General features: G+C 45.2%; 1 long non-coding RNA gene across 4 annotated transcripts in view; it reads left to right on the top strand.

Annotated features, from left to right (window-relative positions):
* The first annotated feature begins 2,145 nt into the window (after positions 1 to 2,145).
* The window catches only part of LOC122182304, a 39,710-nt gene continuing 27,627 nt past the window's right edge, over positions 2,146 to 14,228 (top strand). For all 4 annotated transcript variants that reach the window (XR_006179764.1, XR_006179762.1, XR_006179760.1 and 1 more), the window contains exon 1: positions 2,146 to 2,224. This is a non-coding gene — a long non-coding RNA (uncharacterized LOC122182304). The remainder of the gene's footprint in view (positions 2,225 to 14,228) is intronic.

Here is a 14,228-nt window from a genome sequence, read left to right as displayed (position 1 = left end):
ATGTTTTTGGCAATGTAACAAATCAATGAAATGCTTGGGAATAATGGCATCAGCTTGGATTTAACAGTTTCACAACAGTGTCACTTTCCAAAAAACGGATTTTTCCTCATGCGTTTCTTTATGTACCACTTGTGGCAGATCACAGTTGTGTTCCCTCCCACACCTCCGTTTTAATTTCTGTTATACATCTGAGCAGGCAAGCAGACTGGGCATGTTACTTACTGCCCTGTTTTCAAAGGTGTAGAAATCCTACCTCATGTCTCAGATTTGCTGGACATGTGGCATGAGGTGATTGTTGCCCTTCTTGCCTTGGAGAAAGAGAAAGGAAGAAGAGAGATCAATTCCAGATTTGCTTGAGTGGGTCACATCATCATTACCACACGATGTCAAATGTTTTTAGTGAATGGAAACTGCAGACTACCTAATCCCTCTGGGACAGTCGCACTGAGCTTATCATTGTAAATAGGAACAGATTCTCCTTTCCCTTGTGACCTCCAATTAGCATCTCTCTGACTACTCCCATGTATTTCTAGCCCTGGGAGTGACTGTGCCTGTGTTTGGAGCCTTCCCGCACCTGCCCTGAGAAGCGGCAGCTTTGTCTTCCATGTCCTCTGTGCGGGGTGGCTGTCTGGCAGCAAAGTTTTATTATTTGCCCATCTGTGAGACTGCTGTCTTGGGCATTTCAGCATCTTTATGGACCTGTCTTTCAGGACCTTCTGCTTCCTCTCGTTACTTATTTATTGCATTTAGCTGCTTATTTGGCTGACAGTGCACTGTCCGTCCTTGTATACCTTATACCCTCCGATGCGCCCCATACATTTTAAAGACAATTTTATTAAAAAAATAAAAGTAGGTGTGTTAAATAACGATTTGTCTGGCAGAGACCTCAAAGGAAGATTTAGCTGAGCTACAGTGTGAGCTTGATGCTGTTGTGGAAGCTGAGGCAGTATTTAGTTTTCCTTCTGCAACGTAATTTGTTGCAGCATACCCAAACAATTGCCATTGAGATGCTGGGCAAGCAAACAATGAAGGGAAAGCAATCCACCAGCAATTTAACACTTTCTGATCTCCATACACTCATCCAGGTGTGTAATGCTGGCATATTGGTTGACACCGTGAGTTTAATGCAAGCACGTATTTAAGGGGTCACTGTTTTGTTCTCTGATCTTCAGTGAAACACAGCTGAAATAACACGCAGGGACTTCTGGGCTGCTAGAAGTTTTACACAGAACCTACTGCAGAGTCCTTTTCCTCTGGAGATGGATGATCTACAATGACTATCTATTTCTTTCCCTGGTATTACTAATGTGAAGTGTATATTGAGTGTTGCTTTGTGAGAAATCCTTTGATACTTTTGTTAAACATTGTCCTTTGCTAAAGCTTTATCTCTAGCAACAAATCTGGTGTGTTTTGTACAGACGAAATAAGCGATAAAGCAGCTTATTCTGTTAAAGGAGACCATTCACATTTAAAATGAGATTATTCTTTACAAGAAACGCGGCTTATCTGTCCTAGGGAGAGGTTCCTTCCTCTCCTCAGATATCGCCCTGAAAAGCACAACAAAGAAGCATCTCTTCGGAGATCTTCCTAAGGCAGCGGCTACCAAACCATAAGAAATTCCCCAGAGCTGCCATCTCAGCGCTTCTCACAGCTGCGCCATCAGTTCCAGGGCCGTGCCCGGAAGGCTCTGAAAAGCCCCATCCCCTTGGGTATGCTGTCCTGATTCAACCCAGGGCACTGCCCGGGTGAGAGGTGCTAACAGAAAAGTCACCTAGAACGGTGGGTATTATCCACCATTGCTTCTTCATGGTGGCAGCAAGGTACAAAAAGTTCGGGGAACTTCAGGGATGACAGGCTAAAGGACTGAGGCGCAGGCAGCGTCCTCCCATCCCCTTCCACCAGCAGGGAACAACACTAAAAGGCACAGCTGAACGGACTGCGGCTCAGAGGCTGCTGCCACGGGGAGACGGGGCTTCTCTGTCACGGGATCGACCTTCACAACCCCGGGCCTGCCGGGCGCGATCCTTCTCGGAGGGCAGGGCCCGCCCGCAGCCAGCCGGGCGCAGCTCGCGGCCACTGCGGCGCCAGGAGGGGCAGCGCAGAGGCTCGAGCCGCACCGCCATGGCGGCGGAGGGGCGGCCCGGCCGTAGGGCGGCAGTTCCAGAGCCGGAGGGACGGTTAGGCCCCGCCAGAGGGAGCCGGAGACCGCCGGCCCGCGGCTGAGGTAAGGAGAGGCCGCCGTGCGAAGGAGGCGGTGGCGGAGTCCCGAGCGCTGGCAGCCCGTCCCTGAGGGCTGCCGTGGGGTTCCGGGATCCCTAATGAAGCTGCGACGGTCAGTTCAAGCAGCTGCTCTGTGGCTCGCAATCCCTAATTTGTATCATTCGATCTGATAGTAACTCTGTGGTCATCGTGCTTATCTACGAGACGCCCTGCGAGGCGCTGTTTTCCCGGCTCGCCCAGTCGCGCTGCGGTAACTCGCTGCGTAATTCCTGGGTACGGCGCTGTGCCGGAGCTGCTGAGGCGCTCTCGTTTGTGCCAGGATGGAGCGCGGGCCTCGCTCCCCCCTGCATCCACACTGCAGCCCTACCCGACATCTCCTCAGAGGTTCGAATGCCACAGGTGTTTGCTGCTTCTGTTCTAAGCTTGCAACTTTTTTTTTTTAATTGCTGTGTTTACCTTCAGGTGCTTGTTAATTTTTGAGGAAGGTCAGTGTAGCTTCATTATGTTGGTTTCTGAGGGCTAGATACCAAAAATAACTCAGCACAGTGAAGTGTGGCACTGTTAAACGCCAGAGAACGTTAATTGCAGCTGTCCTTGGAGCTGCATCTGAAACCTGGATCAAACCCAGCTTGCACTTGAGTGAGGTGTAGGAAGAGCTAGGTGTGTCAGTAGGACTGCCAGGCAGAGTTCTGAGCAGGGCACAGAACTCTAGGAGGTCACATTTCTTCTCTGAAAGGGGTAGTGAGGCATTGGAACAGGCTGCCCAGGGAGGTGGTGCAGTCACCATCTTTGGAGGTGTTCAAAAACTGTGTGGATGTGACTCTGAGGGACATGGTCAGTGGGCATGGCAGGGATGGGTTGGTGGTTGGACCAGATCGTCTTAGAGGTCTTTTTCCAACCATAACAATTTTATGAAAGGTATGTCATCCGTCCTCACTGGAGTTTTGAGTGTTTAATTCAGAAAGTTGCCTCCAGACTCCTGGGATACTGGCTGGATGAAATTCCTTGTTGAGCAGACGTGCCTACAAACAAAAGTGAGCTCTTATTCTTTCCTTTACATATCCTCATCATAGGAGAGGAGATGGAGGTGTCGCCTTGGTATATAACACCTTGCTAGAGAAACTGTGCAGAAAGTGAGTGATTGCTTGCTTTGCAGTGTTGTGATTCCAAAGTCACATCTCTCTCCTTTCCTAGAAGTAAGCCTGCAGCTTACTGGGGGAGAGCTGGAGTGCTTGTTACCTCTGTCACTATGCAGAAAATAACATATGGGAAAGGGAAATTTGGCTCCCGCATGAGCAGCTTCAATCGCTTGTGAGCCCAGAGCTCTGATCCCTGCCTCAGAGACTACACAGTTGTTATAGCCATTAGTAATGGTCCTTTGGGAAATGCTCAGAACCAAATGCTGCCTTCCCCAGGTGCATGTTTCAAGTCTTCACGTGTTCTATTAAAGGAGACTGTTAAATCAACAGGCAACAGCTGAGTGAAGGCTTTTCCTATTTGGGATCTCAGTACTTTACTGATGCCTAAGACTGCTCCTTTAAAAAAAAAAAAAAAAAAAAAAGACAAGCAGAGAAATTATGATGTGATCATCTTTTTCTGTATATTCTATAAACTTAAATATTTCTGTATGCATCTAAATGGCATGAATAATATATGTATGTATATCTATTCAGAAACACAAATGACTGCTTTGGAAATAAGCAAAAAAAAAAAAAAACCCAAACCCAATGTTTTAGTGTCTAAATTCACACCAGTATGTGTAAGTACTGTGAAAATGTCAGGATGGAGATTTCAAAGCTAATGAAAAAAACTGTGTCAGCACACATATGTACTAGTCGTGCAGATGAAAGGTACAGAAAGAGCTTCTGAAGTGGAATTTACATACATTAGCTTTGTAATTGTATGCACACCAGGCAATTATACAAGAGTTAATAAAATAGTAGTAATGATTTGTACCAGGTAATTGAAATTTATGAAGCAGTTTTGGTGTCTCTAATAAAGCTGTGATGGCCTCAAGTAGAGATAATGAGTATGACAGAAGTGACTAGCATGAATAAATGCAATTAGTGCTGCATTTGTCTAACAAAAATAATAAAATATTTTTTTAAGTGTCAGAATGTTAGTATCATCATTATATAAATGGGAAACTGAGGTGGGAATGTAAATCATGCTTCAGTTTGCTTTGCAACTGAATACAAAAGACAGAAGTGGGATGCTGCAGTCTTCCATGGCAACACCTTTTCTCCTACTTAGTAAAGTGTTGGCTGTTACTACAAGCAATGGGTAAAGTGACTTGAAAACCTAATGCACGTTTCTGCAGGGGCTGCTGGTGTGTTTCAGCATTACTTCTACCCTGGTGGTGTGCTCCCCAAAATGCTGTTGTGTTTTTCAATTTGAATTCTTTCCCTGTGTTTGCACTGCTTGAACTGTAACTATTATTTAAGTGTTGAGTACTGTCTGAAGCTGTTAGCACAGAAGCAAGCTCATGTCTGGGATGCTGGTATCTCTGTGCCTTTGAGGTGTGTGACGAAAGGAAGAAGGGAGATGTGTGAATGTAGCAGTGTGTTTGAGCAGGGCTTGCTTTTCTAAGTCCTGTTTCTATGCATAGGGTTTACATTAAGGTTAATTTTGTGTTTTGTATACCACAGGATATATTTCCAAGGTGACAGCAAGTGCTTTTCCTTAGCAGAAAATTCTGTGTAATTTACAAATAAGGTAATTGCCATCCAATTGGAAAGGTCTTTGCTTTCTGTGTTCTGTGGGGCTTTCAGTTGGACAGAGCATTGAGACCTTTGTGCTGGGAAGGCCTCGCTTCTCTTTATGTTCTTGTTGTATTGCAATATTGGTCTTTTAAAGAAAGTGTGTTCGCTTTGGGGTAGAATGAAACAGCATGGAATAGGTTCTTTCAGCACTGCCATCAGTCACACAGCTTTCTCATGCTTCAGAAAAGCCCTGGATTGTAGTGGTCTGGATGCTAGCAGCCAGAATTGTTGGTTCAGAGTTATTTGGAAGGATGCAATTAGGAGGGATGGGAAAATTCCAGGAGTAAGGCAGTAGAAGTAGTGGCAAACAAGTCAATTTGGTCAGTGTCGAGTAAGGACTGTGGGCAGCACAGAGGTTGGAAGTCAGATTGGAAGGAGTGAAGTACTGGTGAGAAGGCATGAGAAAGGGGGAAGGCTTGCAGAAAAAGTGTTTTTGCATGGGCACAAGCAATTATGGTCTCTTCCCACTTGTTTTGCTTTTAATAAACATCCTGATCCCTGCACTGTATGCTCTCTGGGCAGCATGTCACTTAATTATTTTTCATTGGATGGAAAAGCTGTAATTCCACTAAATTAAAAATAGAGCTGTAAATGGGCTTGGTTTGATCTCTGTGGCATCTGTAGCGGAGGAACAAGATTAATTTCAGCAATTAGATGTTAATTGATGTCTGAATATGTCTATTCCTAGAAACAGCAAGACCGCATATAGCATAACTAGCACCATTAAAACAGCATCGTCTCCCCTCTGTGCTTTGCAAGAACTGAGCTGGAGGGGGAGCTTGCCAGGGACGCTGGTAAATAGAGTGTTGGGGATGCTGCGAAAGGAACAGACGCTCGTGATGGGGAAGAGGAAGGGCAGCCTCTCTGAATGGTTAAGAGCTGGTGGTTAAATGCACAGAGCGTTACAGAAGAACTGTGCTTTTGTTTGTTAAACATAAATCCACTTTATTTTCATTTCATTGCTGGTCAAGTCTGCTCTAAGACTCACATCATAAGCAACTACAAAGGTTTATTACCTTTGATGAAATACCCGATGAAGAGAAAAAATATATATGTAGTTTTTCAAAGGCCAAAAAAATATACTAACAATTTTGATTAAATGGAATAAGAGGTCACTGAATCTGGTCTTTAACCTACTGTGTGTAACAGCTTCAGCTACATCCATTTCAATAATGAGATTCTGTTTCTGTGCTGCCTGTGCCTTATATATGAAGCACCATGCACTGTATATATTTCATTTTGTTTCCATTTTACAATACAGTAAAAATCTTTTTCAACCAGAATAGATGCTAGCCTTGGATACTGAAGTGCTGAATAGAACAATAAATCCTGTGCATCACTGGCCTGACTTTCATCCAGTAGTCTCAAAGAGCTTTATAAACATCAAGTAAGCTTTCCAGCATGCCGATCGCAACTGGGGAGAGTATTACTGCTGTTCTGCAGCTATTATTATTAATTTGTATCACCACATCACATTCAGAACTTTACTATGTACATAGTGAAAAGCTAAGTCCCATCCCAAAGACCTTTTGAACAATTGTAACGACAGAAAAATAGGATTGAGATGCAAGGGACTGGAGGAACACAGGATAACGGGACAAAGAAAATTAAATATATATGAAAGTGACCAGTGTTGGAACAGCGTGGTCTGCCCAGCCGTTGTCATCTATCTTCTGGGCAATGCAGCAGAGATGAGATGTGAGGAAATGTGTGCCTAAGGCGCTCTCGGAAAGGTTGTGTCAATATTAGGAGGAAAAAAATTGTAGGCTGGAGGTAGCTGAACTGTGGAGGAGTGAGGACCATCGCTTTATGCATGGTAGGAATCAAAATGGAACCAGTGGGTTGAGGAAAAGGGGAAGAAGAGTGGTCAGCTCCTAGCCTGTACAGAAACGTCAGCAGAGTGAACATGGATAGTGGGTGTTACTGCGGAATTTGCTCTGTCTGTGCTTTGGGTAATCTCAATGTGGTATTCCTTTTCCCAGACATCAGGGTGTTTGATTTCCTTTGGGTTTTTTGGAGCAGAAGAAGGGAAGTACTGAGATTGTACCACTGTGTGTGGAGCCCTGCACACAGCCTGATCACCTGAGGTCGGACAGTAAGTTGCAACATGTGCGGAGAGTGCAGTTCTGGTGATTCAGCAACTGAAGAGGCAATTTGAGGAAGCAGTGTCTGGCAGGTTTAGTGCAGTAATTGTTAAGTCTGGTGTGTCACTCAGGCTCACCCTTTCATTCTTTGTGGAGTCTGGAAAGCAGAGCACTGCTGTGCCTGTTAGAGGGATGGTCTCGCTTCTGTGATTCCCTCCCCAGCCCAGCAGCAGTTAACACCTGGGACAGCAGAGTGTCAGAGCGCTTAGCTCAGAGCGCTTCCTCCACTGATAGTTAACTACTGCCAGAGGGCTGGGACCCCTCAGGCCAAGGGAGCTCAGTGCCTCCGGGCCATCCGTGCTTTGCAAGAGCTCAGTGTCTGTCCAGCTGACGAACAACTGGAACTTCTCTCATTTTATGGCTCCTCTTTAGAGTCAGACTGCAGACCTAACTGTGGAAATGCTCTCTAGCTTGGGTATCTCAAGATGCAAACACTGAGGAGAAGAATCTGCAACAAAGCTATTCACTGTACCCTGGAATTCGTTCTCCGACTTCTGAGATGCACATGCTCCTGTCTAACTTTTAAAGGCATTGGTTGCACCTTCATTGCTTGCAGATGCTGAGTGTTTGCAGAGAAGAGTGTTTGTGACACCTTCATGCAGCTGCTATTGGCTTAGAACCTCCATTGTCTAGTTCTGTGCTGTCACTCCATTTCTGTGCTTCTTATTTTTCCTCCAGTCTCCTGGCTATTTTGGTAAAGCTGAAACAGGATTTGCTTTTTTGTCAGCAGTGTGGGCAGGGCCAGGTCATCCTTGACGTGAGAACCATCTTAGGTTGGAAGGGATCTTAAAGCCCAACCAGTTCCAGCCCCCTGCCGTGGGCAGGGCTGCCACCACCAACTCAGGCTGCCCGTGGCCCCATCCAACCTGGCCTTGAGCCCCTCTAGGGATGAGGCACCCACAGCTTCTCTGGGCAGCCTATGCCACTACCTCACCGCCCTATGAGTAAAGAATTTCTTCCTAACATCTAACCTAAAGCTCTGCTGTTTTTATTTTAAGCCCTTTGCTGCTGAAGCTTGCTTCTGTGGCTGGAGCCTGTGAGCTGGCAGAACAAACGTGATAAAATCTCTGTGCAGGTCCAGCTCCTTATGTGCTTCCTTAGCATCCCCAGTGGGCTATGTGAGATGATTGCTCTGTCGGGGAGCTGTGAGTTGTGCTCTGTGATTCTCTGCATGTTTTTGTACAAAATGGCTGTACCTATCAGTTTCCTTCTGTGAAGACTGTGTTCCTTGTGTTCTGCCACACTGGTCCTGGCTTTTATCTAGAATCCTTTGCATTTCCCATTTGTGCATTCCAGTTCACGCTTCCATGTTACACTGTAGTATCTGCATCTCTTCTGGTGCAGTCAGACTTCTCAGCCATTTTGGTGCTGATCTGTTGTAGTCATCTATGCAATCCTTGTAGCTCTTGGTCTCCCTGAAGATGTCATTGAAGCTGAGAATCCAGCTCAGAGGCTATCAGCCAAGTTTGTGGGGGAAAAAAAAAAACTAACCAGAGGAACACAAGACTGTGCAGGTCAGAGCAGTGTTTTCCTTTGCCTGCTGGCAGGCTGCTGCGATTCTCCTAACTTTGGTGAGGGAACAAAAGTTCAAGCTTGGTCACTTCGTAGGTGGAAGACTGCTAAGGAAATTCAGGTGCTGCAAGGAGCATTTTGTCATTGTTGTTGTTGACAGGAGGTGGCATTCCTCTCTCTTCAAGGGCGGCCTCAATAGTTTGGTGTGATAGCAGGGGATGTTGTCCTTCTGGAACTGCCATCATTCATGCACGACATGAAGATTGCATCCAGTTTATACTGCAGTTTAAAACATCCCAAGGCACCAGGATTCTTATTCTGCATGGCCTCCTCGCATTTCCATGTAAACAGCTTCAATGCTGCCTCCCTAAATCTATGTCCATATGATAACAAGTGTTTGAGGCACTGTGTGTGAAGGACTGTATTTGCAAGAGAAGAGGAGTGCGTCTCAAGTTTTACTGAAGTGCTGGTGATAAATGGTAACTTAGAATACGAGGTTTGAGCTTAAACCAAAATGAAAATGGTGTTACTTTGCGGTGGGTTATAAGGCACCCGTGGCCTTGGTGCTGCTGCTTAGTTGACAAGCTGTGCACCCTGGTAACTCCATCACTTACAGCCATACATCTCTGTAAAGAGACATCAGTCTCATTTGGACATGATCTGTTCTTTCCCACGTGAATGAAATGTGCAGCATTGCCAGCGTGCTTGGGAGGGTGGTGATTAACCTGTGTTTAATCCACATGTTCCAGATTGTTGTGTGTGAAAACGGCTGGGCTTTGTTTGCTTCAGTGTAGGATACTCAAAGGAGGGAAGGAACTCTTTGTATTTGAGGTTTTCTTTCTCTAGGAACAAATTCTTCATGATCAGGCTGTGTAGTCAGAACTGCAAGTGAGGTGAGGTCTAGCAGTAACATTTCGTAGAGAGCACTTGGATTTTTGTAGCACAAAGGATAACGAGCAGTCCTGCTGCCTGGTGGCGCCTCCAAAGCATGGATCTCAGGCACTCGTGGTGTTCCAAATGCTGTGTGAAGCACTTGAGTTCTCTGGCCTGGAAGTGCTGGGTACCAATGTTTTGCATTGGATTAGAAGTGTTAGAAATCCTTCTACGTTACATTTAAACTTGTGAGTGCTGTAGAGACTTGTACCAAACGCTCCTGACAATTTTTTTTTTAAGCTTTTTTCTGCTTTTTAAAATCTAAGATGAAAAAGAATGTAATTGAGCTGCCTTATCTGTGTAGTTCTTACTCTTCTCACATATGAGAGGAACTGCTTTCTTTTCCTTTTCTTTCACTACTAGTTGATTTGATCTTCTCTTGATGTTGCTTAAGGTAAGATACTACCATGCACTGAAATGAGGAGGAAAATGATTCCAGAGGAAAGTGATTCTGTGATTCTGTGATGTGAAAATGTCATAAACAATGTAAGACAGTTCAGCTACCACTGTGAACCATGCATTAGTTGCATTAATTTCTCACCTTGATCTAGCATGACAGAATGTCTTGGGTGTTGAGCAGCAGTTGATTTCTAAGTGCCTTCTTGATGCAACCCTGGTCCACACAAAGCCACCTCTGTGCATTGCATGGGAAGATTTGGGCACTTGAAAGTAGATTCCTGCTATTTGAGCAGGGGTTTTGAGAATCTCACAGCACCTAACTGTGGAGTTCAGGTATCCTGCCTAATTAGTTCGTTATCTTTCCACACGTGATAGCTGTTTGTTAGCAGATTGCATGTTGGAGTTACAGTGTTGTCTGCATGGGTCTGTGTGCACCTAAAAGAGTCAGCCTGTTGGATCTTAAATGTGCTTCCTTTGAGCTTCTCCTTTCGTGTAAACAAAACTGAAAGGAAGTCTGAATTTGCATTGTTGCAGATGTTCTGGACCAAACAACCTCTCTTACTTTTCTCTCAAGATACACAATGATCATGAAGGTAATGCAGCTTTAATAGTAGCCCCTACACTAACAGGTAATTCTGTTTCCTTTGATGGAGATTTGAGCTTTTGCTGCTGGAGCAGATGATCTTCCTGCCCTGGAGCATACTGTAGGCATGTGTATAGCAGAACCTTGAGGCTTTGGGATATTTTGCCTTGTTAATGTTTTCAGGCTTCCATAGCTGCCCAGCTTGTAAAACCTGCACAGTATGGGACTGTTCCCTATTTTATAATCATTGTTTAATTTGGTTATTGCAGTTGAACAGTGAAAACAAATTAATTTCCAGCTACTTAAGCCAGTTCCATGGATGCAACTTCTTGGGGCAAACGCATGACTGATGCACGTGGAATGGTCTGAAGTGATGAAATGTTGAGGGGCAGAGGGTGGAGACCCCAGATTAACTGCTATAACCTATCCTACCTCTGCATAAGAAGCCTCCTGGGTAATTGTTTTAACTGCTGGGTAAATCAAAGTCAGCAAAATGTTTCCAAATGAGAGAAAAGCAGCTTAGCGAAAATACGCTGTCTTCAATAGTAGGGAGATGAGCTGTTGAAGAGGGTCCAGAGGAGAGCCACAAAGGTGATCAGAGGGCTGGAACATCCCCCCTGCAAAGAGAGGCTGAGGGAGCTGGGCTTGTTCAGCCTGGAGAAAAGAAGGCTGTGGGGTGACCTCATTGCAGCCTTTCAGTACCTAAAGGTAGCCTACAAACAGGAGGGAAAGCAACTCTTTGGAAGGTAGATAATAGCAGGACAAGGGGAAATGGTTTTTAAGTTGAGGGAGGGAAGATTTATGTTGGATGTCAGGGGAAGTTCTTTACTATGAGAGTGGTGAGGTGCTGGAACAGGCTGCACAGAGAGGCTGTGGATGCCCCATCCCTGGAGGTGTTCAAGGCCAGGTCGGATGGGGTCCTGGGCAGCCTGGTCTAGTATTAAATGGGGAGGTTGGTGGCCCTGCCTATGGTGAGGAGGTTGGAGCTTCATGATCCTTGAGGTCCCTTCCAACCTGAGCCATTCTGTGAGATAGAGGGGACACAGTATAACTGTAATTAACAAAACAGTAACCCTATTTTCATTGTTCAGGAGGCATTTCTTACAGTTGAAGCTGCAGGGTTCAGCCTCTGATGGCATTGATTGGCTTGCAAAGTCTATTTCTTGTATTCTGATATTCTAGAGGAAGTGTATTGGAGGAGACACGGAGGGAACAAATGAGGCACCAGAGCCTGCTGACTAATTGGATATATCTAGAAACAGCAAACAACCCCAGTACTGCAGTCATGAAAATTCTCAAAGCTTAGATCTAAACCATGTTGGCAGCTGGGAAAGGAAGCTGGAAAAAGGGAGAACTCCTTAAAAACATTTTGATTACAGATTCATACATCCCAGTGAAAAACAAAACAAAGAAACCTGGAGCATCACGGCACAAAGCATCTTCCTCTGATTCCCACACAGCTTACTGAGTGCGTGGCACACACATCCTGCTGCCCAGATAAACCAGAGAGAGCAGAGCCTCTGTGCATGTTTGCAGGCTGTGTGGCACACAGTGCTCAGCTGTCCGTTGCTGGGGGCCCAGTGCTCTCACTAGGCTCATGGGGACTGCTGGGAGCTTATTCCTCTGTTATTGTCATTTGTCGACAACAAGCACTAGGGGTTACAGAAGATCTGGGACTAACCAAATGCTGCTTTATTGGCAGCTGCCTTCTGTTTAGCTGCTTCTTTGTAAAGGGAAGAGGAGTATTGTCTCTGTAGCTCTTTGTGGCTTATGTTTCAGCTGTGCATCAGATCTGACAACAGGAACACCGGTTTAACGCTCTTTGAATTGAATGCAGGTAGCCCGTTGTCCCCTGGTCTTCCATTCGTGCTCAATGACCTTTCACTTACCCTTGGCTGCCGGAAATTCATTGTCTTGGGTGCACCGCGGTAAGGCAGATTCAGGGCATGTCAGTTGAGCTATGCTAGGAAGTTCTTGTTCTCCTTTCCTATGAGATGTACCAGTGGATGGTCTTTGTCACCAGGGGCAGGGCAGCTTGGTTTGCTCTGGCTGTTTGAAGCGCTTCGTGTTGTAGCGGAAAGGGAGAGCTGCCCGTTTATTTTCTTGTAGCTACTGTGGAAGGAAGAGAACGTTGCATCTTCTGTCAGAAAAAGATTATATTCTCGGTTAGGGAAACCTTGCAGGGGGAAAGAAGAGCAGAGACGTGGGTAGGGGGTCTGCAGCAGAAGAGATAGAGTCCCTCTCCTTTTCCATAAGGACAAAGTGATGAGGAAAAAAGGATTTGCTTTAAAACTTCGCTACTGACTGCTTTCCCAAGCAGAGCTCAGGTTTTTGTCTCTGTTTAAGGAGGGGCTCATTTTAGAGCCTGGTGAACTAAGACATATTTTGGATTGGTTTCTTGGGGTATTCTGATGTGCTCTGAAGCACTGTGACACAGTTGCATAATGCTGTGCATTTAATTTGTCTACAGAAATGTTATTAGCAGCATCACACTAGAAGTTTTTTGGAGAGTGTCATCTGCAATCTGCTGTGTAGCGATCCTAGCAAACTCATTTTCATGGCATTGAAGTGTTTGTTGTTTCTTTCCTGAGGTTTTCACTAGCAGCCCAAACATTTGCAAGCCTTTGTGTTTCTCTGATGTTGCAGCATTTCCAGAGAGACTCTTAAATGCCAGTGGAAAGGGAAGGAATCTTAGTGGTCAAAATGAAGGAGCTGCTAGTTTATCTAGGAACAAGATTCATTGCAGTCAGATATCAGAAGTCTTTATGTTATGTATTTGATACATCTCTTACTTCTCAGCTTTACTTCTCAGCTCTAAATGCTGCAGTTCAACACGTTTCATCCATCAATCATTAGGTAAATCTAGATGTGAAACCAGTCTGCTACCGAGGGCCTGGGCTATGAAAGAGAAAGCCGTGGAAGCTGGAGGAGAATTTCTGCTTTCAAGGCTGCTAGAACTTAAATGAAAGAAAAGTCCTTTAAACCCTGACCTTGAGCTCCTGGATTTCCTTTGTTCGTGTTCTCTTCTAGGAGCCACATATTGGCTTTATTTACACTCAGTAAAATAAATCAATGTGTGACGCTATCTCCTACACACAGGCAGATGCTAATTCTGGTAGAAATGTTTTTTTGTGTATGTGTTATTCTGCAGTTAATACTATCAGAAGGCCTCTTAACAGTCTGTATTTATTTAATGCTTTTTAAAGTATTTTGGTGTTTTACAAACGTACTTGCATGCTTTGATTCCAATCCCAAAGGACGGATGCCTTGGGAGGAAATATAGCCACATTTCATAGAATCGTAGAATGGCCTGGGCTGAAAAGGACCACAGTGATCGTCTAGTTTCAACTCCCCTGCCACAAGCAGGGTTGCCAACCACTAGACCCGGCTGCCCAGAGACACATCCAGCCTGGCCCAATCCACCTTCATGTGAGAAGGAGAACAGCACTTCAGCTAACCTCAGGAAACTCTCATGGCTTGGAGATGGTGGTCTGATGTAAGTGACCCTGTCTAGTGACCTGTCCTTTTAGAAATCATACGCATCTATTTTCCATGTCTTGTGAATATCTAATACTGAGCCAAAGCATTAGATCAGCGTAGAGGAAGGTAAGCTGTGTCACATCTTGGCACTGGGCGCTCACTGATGCAGGGCCCATCCTGTGCTTGACTTGGGTT

Source organism: Lagopus leucura, unplaced genomic scaffold (genome assembly GCF_019238085.1).
Source record: "Lagopus leucura isolate 7727_CA_CO unplaced genomic scaffold, USGS_WTPT01 Super-Scaffold_73, whole genome shotgun sequence".
Lineage (NCBI taxonomy): Eukaryota > Metazoa > Chordata > Aves > Galliformes > Phasianidae > Lagopus > Lagopus leucura.
The sequence above is the reverse complement of the archived record's forward strand: the minus strand, read 5'-3'. Positions and strand labels throughout refer to the sequence as shown.